The sequence below is a fragment of the Somniosus microcephalus genome, unplaced genomic scaffold, assembly GCF_052327205.1.
Source record: "Somniosus microcephalus isolate GS21.2 unplaced genomic scaffold, FLI_Smic_1.0 unresolved_chr1, whole genome shotgun sequence".
In the NCBI taxonomy this organism is placed as follows: Eukaryota; Metazoa; Chordata; class Chondrichthyes; order Squaliformes; family Somniosidae; genus Somniosus; species Somniosus microcephalus.
Window position 1 is genome coordinate 8,158,864 of NW_028225179.1, and position 8,064 is coordinate 8,166,927.

An 8,064-nucleotide genomic window follows, 5' to 3' on the forward strand; every position below is an offset into this window, starting at 1 on the left:
AGGGCTAATGGTGAATAGGCAAAGGCAAACATTTATAGATCGCATGGATGAACTAGAGAAATTGTTCATCCCTGTTTGGCATAAAAATAAAACAAAAAAGGTGACTCAACATTGGCTAACAAGGGAAATTAGGGATAGCATAAAATCCAAGGAGAGGACATATAAATTGGCCAGAAAAAGCAGCAAACCTGAGGTTTGGGAGCAGTTTAGGATTCAGCAAAGGAGGACAAAGGGATTAATTAAGAGGGGGGAAAATAGAGTATGAGAGTAAGCTTGCAGGAAACATAAAAACTGACTGTAAAAGCTTCTATAGATATGTGAAGAGAAAAAGATTGGTAAAGTCAAGCATAGCTCCCTTGCAGTCAGAATCAGGGGAGTTTATAATGGGGAACAAAGACATGGCAGACCAATTAAATACATACTTTGGTTCTGTCTTCACAAAGGAGGACACAAATAAACTCCCAGAGATGTCAGGGAACATAGGGTCTAATGAGAGGGAGGAACTGAATGAAATCAGTATTTGTAGGGAAATGGTGTTAGGGAAATTGACGGGATTGAAGGCCGATAAATCCCCAGGGCCTGATAATCTACATCCTAGGGTACTTAACATAAGAACATAAGAAATAGGAGCAGGAATAGGCCAATCGGCCCCTCGAGCCTGCTCCGCCATTCAATAAGATCATGGCTGATCTGATCCTAACCGCCAATCCACTGTCACAGAACCATCTCCTGAATCTAACAGAATTAGACACATGAAATAGGAGCAGGATCAGGCTACATGGCCCCTGGGCCCACTCCGCTACCCACAGGGCCATGACCAATCCGGACCTAGACTCATGTCCAAATTCCTGCCCGCTCCCCGTAACCCTTAATTCCCTTTACTTCTAGGAAACTGTCTATTTCTGTTTTAAATTTATGTAATGATGTAGCTTCTACAGCTTTTTGGGGCAGCATATTCCATGGACCTACCACCCTCTGAGTGAAGTAGTTCCTCCTCATCTCAGTTTTGAAAGAGCAGCCCCTTATTCTAAGACTATGCCCCCTAGTTCTAGTTTCACCCATCATCGGGAACATCCTCCCCGCATCCACCCGATCCAACCCCTTCACAATCTTACATGTTTCAATAAGATCGCCTCTCATTCTTCTGAACTCCAATGAGTAGAGTCCCAATCTACTCAACCTCTCCTCATATGTCCATCCCCTCATCCCCGGGATTAACCGAGTGAACCTTCTTTGTACTGACTCGAGAGCAAGTATGTCCTTTCTTAAGTATGGACACCAAAACTGTATGCAGTATTCCAGGTGCGGTCTCACCAATACCTTGTACAACTGAAGCAATACCTCCCTATTTTTATATTCTATCCCCCTAGCAATGAAAGCCAACATTCCATTGGCCTTCTTAATCACTTGCTGCACCTGCATACTAACCTTTTGAGTTTCGTGCACCAGGACCCCCAGATCCCTTTGTACTTCAGTGCTTTCCAGTTTCTTGCCATTAAGATAATAACTTGCTCTACGATTTTTCCTGCCAAAGTGCATAACCTCACACTTTCCAGTATTGTATTCCATCTGCCAAATCTCTGCCCACTTACTTAGCCTGTCTATGTCCCCTTGCAGGTTTTTTATGTCCTCCTCACTCACTACTTTCCCTCCCATCTTAGTATCATCTGCAAACTTTGATATGTTACACTCGGTCCCCTCCTCCAAATCATTAATATAGATTGTAAAGAGTTGGGGACCCAGCACTGACCCCTGCGGAACACCACGAGTTACTGATTGCCAGTCTGAGAATGAACCATTTATCCCAACTCTCTGCCTTCTGTTAGATAGCCAATCCTCTATCCATCTTAAGCAATAATCTTTTGTGTGGCACCTTGTCAAATGCCTTTTGGAAGTCTAAATACACTACGTCCACTGGTTCCCCTTTATCCACCCTAAACGTTACTTCCTCAAAGAACTCCAGCAAATTTGTCAAACATGACTTCCCCTTCATAAAACCATGCTGACTTTGTCCTATTAAATTATGATTATCCAAATGTCCTGTTACTGTCTCCTTAATAATGGACTCCAAAATTTTACCTACCACAGATGTTAGGCTAACTGGTCTATAGTTTCCAGCCTTCTGTCTACTGCCCTTTTTAAATAAGGGTGTTACATTAGCAGTTTTCCAATCTGCCGGGACCTTTGCTGAGTCTAGGGAGTTTTGGAAAATTATTACCAATGCATCCACAATCCCTACCGCCACTTCCCTCAAGACCCTAGGATGTAAGCCATCAGGTCCAGGTGATTTATCCACCTTGAGTCCCATTATTTTACCGAGTACCACTTCCTTAGTGATTTTGATCATGTTTAGCTCCTCCCCCCCTATAGCCCCCTGTTTGTCCAGTGTTGGGATATTCTTAGTGTCTTCTACTGTAAAGACTGATATAAAATATTCATTCAGTGTTTTTGCCATCTCCATATTTCCCACCATTAATTTCCCGGTCTCATCCTCTAAGGGACCAACATTTACTTTAGCCACCCTTTTTCTTTTTATATAACTATAAAAACTCTTACTATCTGTTTTTATATTTTTTGCTAATTTACTTTCATAATCTATCTTCCCTTTCTTAAGGTAGTGGCCCTAGAAATAGTAGATGCATTGCTGGTCATCTTCCAAAATTCTATAGACTCTGGAATAGTTCCCAGGGATTGGAGAGTAGCTAATGTAACCCCACTAGTTAAAAAAGGTGGTAAAGAAAAAATGGGGAATTATAGACCGGTAAGCCTGACATCGGTAGTGGGGAAAATGCTAGAGTCCATTATAAAAGATGTAATAGCAGAACACTTGGAAAACAGTGACAGGATCGGACAAAGTCAATATGGATTTGCAAAAGGTAAATCATGCTTGACTAATCTACTGGAATTTTTTGAGGATGTAACTGGTGGAATAGATAAGGGAGAACCAGTGGATGTGGTGCATTTGGACTTTCAGAAGGCTTTCGGTAAGGTCCCGCATAAGAGACTAGCATGCAAAGTTAAAGCACATGGGATTGGGGGTAAGGTACTGATTGGATAGAAAACCAGTTGGCAGACAGGAAGCAAAGAGTTGGAATAAACGGGTCTTTTTCTGAGTGGAAGGCAGTGACTAGTGGGGTACCGCAGGAATTGGTGCTAGGACCCCAGTTATTTACAATATATATTAATGATCTAGACAAGGGAACTAGATATATCTCCAAATTTGCAGACGACACAAAGCTGGGTGGGCGTGTGTGCTGTGAGGAGGATGCTGAGAAACTCCAGGATGATTTGGACAGGTTGGGTGATTGGGCAAAAGCATGGCAGATGCAGTATAATGTGGATAAATGTGAGGTTAACCACTTTGGTGGCAAAAACAGGAAGGCAGATTATTATCTGAATGGCAATAGATTGGGAGAAGGGGAAGTGCAACGAGACCTGGGTGTCCTTGTGCACCAGTCGCTGAAGGTAAGCATGCAGGTGCAGCAGGCGGTTAAGAAGGCAAATGGTATGTTGGCCTTCGTAGCGAGAGGGTTTGAGTACAGGAACAAGGATGTCTTGCTGCAGTTGTACAGGGCCTTGGTGAGACCACACCTTGAGTAATGTGTGCAGTTTTGGTCGTCTTTTCTGAGGAAGGATGTTCTTGCCATGGAGGGAGTGCAGCGAAGATTCACCAGACTGATACCTGGGATGGCAGGAATGACGTATGAGGAGAGATTGGATCGATTGGGCTTGTACTCACTGGAGTTTAGAAAAATGAGAGGGGCTCTCATTGAAACTTATAAAATTCTGACAGGACTGGACAGACTAGATGCAGGAAGGATGTTCCTGATGGTTGGGGAGTCCAGAACCAGGGGTCACAGTCTAAGGATAAGGGGTAGACCATTTAGGACAGAAATGAGGAGGAATTTCTTCACCCAGAGAGTGGTGAACCTGTGGAATTCTCTACCACAGGAGGCAGTAGAGGCCAATTCATTAAATATATTCAAGAAGGAGTTGGATATATTTCTTAAGGCTAAAGGGATCAAGGGGTATGGGGAGAAAGCAGGGACCGGGTACTGCATTTGGATGATCAGCCATGATCGCATTGAATGGTGGAGCAGGCTCGAGGGGCCAAATAGCCTACTCCTGCCCCTATCTTCTATGTTTCTATGTTTCTCTCCACATAACTGAAGTCCCCGATAAGAATATACAAATTAGGAGCAGGAGTTGGCCATATGGCCCCTCGAGCCTGCTCTGCCATTCAATAAGATCATGGATGATCTTCGAGCTCAACTCCACTTTCCCACCCAATCCCTATATTCCTTGATTCCCCTAGAGTCCAAAAATCTATCTATTTTAGCCTTGAATATAATCAACGACTCAGCATCCACAGCCATTTGGGGTAGAGAATTCCAAAGATTCAGAACCCTGAGTGAAGAAATTTCTCCTCATCCTTAAATGGCCGACGCCTTATCCTGAGACTATGCCCCCTAGTTCTAGACACTCCAGTCTGGGGAAACAACCTCTCAGCATCTACCCTGTCAATCCCCCTCAGAATCTTACATGTTTCAATGAGATCACTTCTCATTCTTCTAAATGCCAGAGAGTATCGGCACAATCTACTCAATCTCTCATCCCAGGGATCAATCTAGTGAACCTTCGTTGCACCGCCTCTAAGGCAAGTATGTCCTTCCTCAGATAAGACCAAAACTGTGCACAGTACTCCAGGTGTGGTCTCACCAAGGCCCTGTACAGTTGTAGTAAGACGTCCTTACTCTTGTACTCCATCCCCCTTGCAGTAAAAGCCAACATGCCATTTGCCTTCCTAATTGTCTGCTGTACCTGCATGCTAACATTCTTTGTTTCCTGTACGAGGACACCGAAATCTCTCTGAACACCAACATTTAATAGTTCCTCAATATTTAAAAAAATTCTGTTTTCCTATTTTTCCGATCAAAGTGAATAACCTCACAATTCTCCACATTATACTCCATCTGCCGTCTTATTGCCCCCTCACCTAACCTGTCTACATCCCTTTGCAGGCTGCTTGTGTCCTCCTCTCAGCTTACTTTCCCACCTAGCTTTGTATTGTCAGCAAACCTGAATACATTGCACTTGGTCCCTTCATCTAATCATTGATATAGATTGTAAATAGCTGAGGCCCAAGCATCCTTGTGGCACCCCACGAGTTACAGCCTGCCAATTGGAAATTGACCTGTTTATTCCTACTCTCTGTTTTCTGTCAGTCAACCAATCCTCTCTCCAAACTAATACATTACCCTCAATCCCACGAGCCCTTATCTTGCTTAGCAACCTTTTATGTGGCACATTATCGAATGCCTTTTGCAAATCCAAATATACTACATCCACTGGTTCGCCTTTATCTACCCTGCCAGTTACATCCTTAAAAAACCTAATACATTTGTTAAACACGATTTCCCTTTCATAAAACCATGTTCACTCTGCCTAAGTGCCCTGTTACCACTTCCTCAGTAATGGATTCCAGCATTTTCCCCACGACTGATGTCAGGCTAACTGGACTGTAGTTATCTGTTTTTGCTATCCCTCCTTTCTTGAATAGAATACTTGGGCCGATGGGCCCTCCCCAGAGGAGGATTAATGCTCGTGCCTATGGGGCCCTCCCCTATGGATGGATGAATGCTGCTGATGGCCCACAGCACCTTATGGGTACCCAGTTTTGAGCTGCTAGGTCTGTTCAAAATTCTATCGCACTTAGCACAATGGATCGTTTGCACAGTGTGAAGACACTTGGTGTAATCTGTAAATTCCAACAACATGCCTTCAGTTTCTGAGTCCAAATGATAGTGAACACCAGTGGTCCCAGCACGGATCCGTGTGGGACACCAGTTCTCACTTTCTGCTAGTCCGAGAAACTCCCCTTAACTTCCACCCTCTGATTTCTGTTTTGGAGCCATCTTTCTACCCATTCTGCTACCTGGACCTTGACTCCACACGGCCTGACCTTGGTCAGCCTGTAGATCGTACTTACTGTGGACACAGTACATCAATGGTGGAGGGGGTGGATATTGAGTCCTGTGCCAAGGCGCTGATGAAGTGAACTTCTCTGTCTTTGTGTTTTAGGCAACGCTGGTGGTGTTTTTCACCTCCTTCCACCTTTATAAGAATTGTTGCCGAATTATTAAACCCTTTTACAGCCTCATGAGCGGGACACGCAAACAACGAGGCCTTGTAAGTTTCCCTCAGAATTACAGACGGGTGGAAGGTGGGAAGTGGTGTTCCACGGGGATTGGTGCTGGGACCACTGCTGTTCACCATTTACATGAATGATTTGGACTTGGGAATCAGAAGTACAATTTCAAAATTTGCTGATGACACTAAATTGGAGGGTGTAGTTAATACTGAGGAAGACTGCAATAGCATCCTTGTAGAATTATTCAGTTGTGTTCAGTAAATAGCAGCATCTTTTAATTTGCCTTGAATGATCACATCATTATATAGTTATATGAAAAACAGAAATCATTAAAAGCTCCCAATTTCAGAATTGTCAGATTCAAACTCAACTTCTTCCAAGTACAATCTAACATTCAAAAATTGTAATGGATGTAGGCGAGATATTAGGACTGTTGTCTAACACAATCCAAACACAGTGACACACAGACAGATGGGCAGGTGTAGCTTCACAGCGAATCCTTTCAAGCCTCACTGAAAAGTGGCAGACTGGCAGTCCATTGTTCACTAATGGAGTTGTGATCTTTGTAAATTAAGAAAGGAAATGCATGGAAATGTGTCAAAGAGTTGATTAACAGAGTGGGGCATCATCTCCCTTTGATTTCTATTTCTGACACCAGGCAACAGAAAAAGGTCATTACAACATGACATAAATAGACTCTTCAGGTGTCAGAGATCAGACTTCAGAACAACACGTCTGCCAGCTCTGGCCACAAACCTCAGTACAGTCAACTTTTCAGCAGCTGCAGCCCTGATTAAATAACTAGTAGTTTAACATGTCTAGTAGAGCTTTTGTATCAAAATAGAAGAAATGTATTTGTGACACACACACAATTAATAATTAAATCACAATGTGATTGTGAGGATCGATTATCGTCTCTTTAACCCGAGGTGTCCACCGGTCGAGGAAGGTATCAAGTGAACCGGTGGACACCGCCTGCTCCCTCTCCAGGGCCACCCGGGCAGGGACAAGACCATGGGAGAGAGGCAGGCAGCCAGAGCGAACCCCCATGGGCCCCGCCCATCCTGGGCCTACAAATTGCTGTTTTCACCAGGCCCAAGAGCAGGTCCAGGAGAAGATCCTCCGACTTACCCACGCCCCTCCGCACCGGGCGGCCAAAGATTAGGAGTGTGGGGCTAAAGTGTAACCAAGAGTTGAGGAGCAGCCCCTTCAGGTAACTATACAGGGGCTGCAACCTCTCACACTGAATATATACACGGCCCGGGGACTCCTCTAGGCCGCAAAAAACACATCTGGCCTTGGAGTCCGGAAAGGAGCTTAAACTGTTGCACACGACAGCTCCCTGCAACAGTCTCCACCTCAGATCCCCAATGGTGCTGGGAAGGACTCCCACAGAGCGAGCCCTCCATTGGGGACCCTCGCCTCCGTCAGACAGCAAGATGACCCACCAGTCTGATTGAGATTGGGCAATAAACAAAATTAATCAATAAATGACACAGAAACCCGAGTCCCCGGGTCCTCAGCCCTTGTGTGAAGTACGCTGGCCACCAATTTTCCGTTACTAACTCGCACCTCAGGCCCCGCCCAGTCTGGTTTAATTACTAAATGTTTTCTAACTCGGGTTCAGGTCTGTCATTCTCAGGGAAACTTACAAGGCCTCATTTATAGGTGTGTCGCACCCGAGCGGCTGTTAATGGCTTTAATAAACTGGCAGCAAGGTTTTTTTAAAGGTGGAAAGAGGTGAAAAATGCAACTAGCGATGCCTCAAAACTCGCGGACAGAGAAATCCACTTCATCAGCGCCCCTGCCGCAGGACTCAATAGCCACCCCCTCCACCACTGGTGCACTGTGTCTGCAGTATGTACGGTCTACAAGATGACCACGGTCAGGCCGTGTGGAGTCAAGGGCCAGGC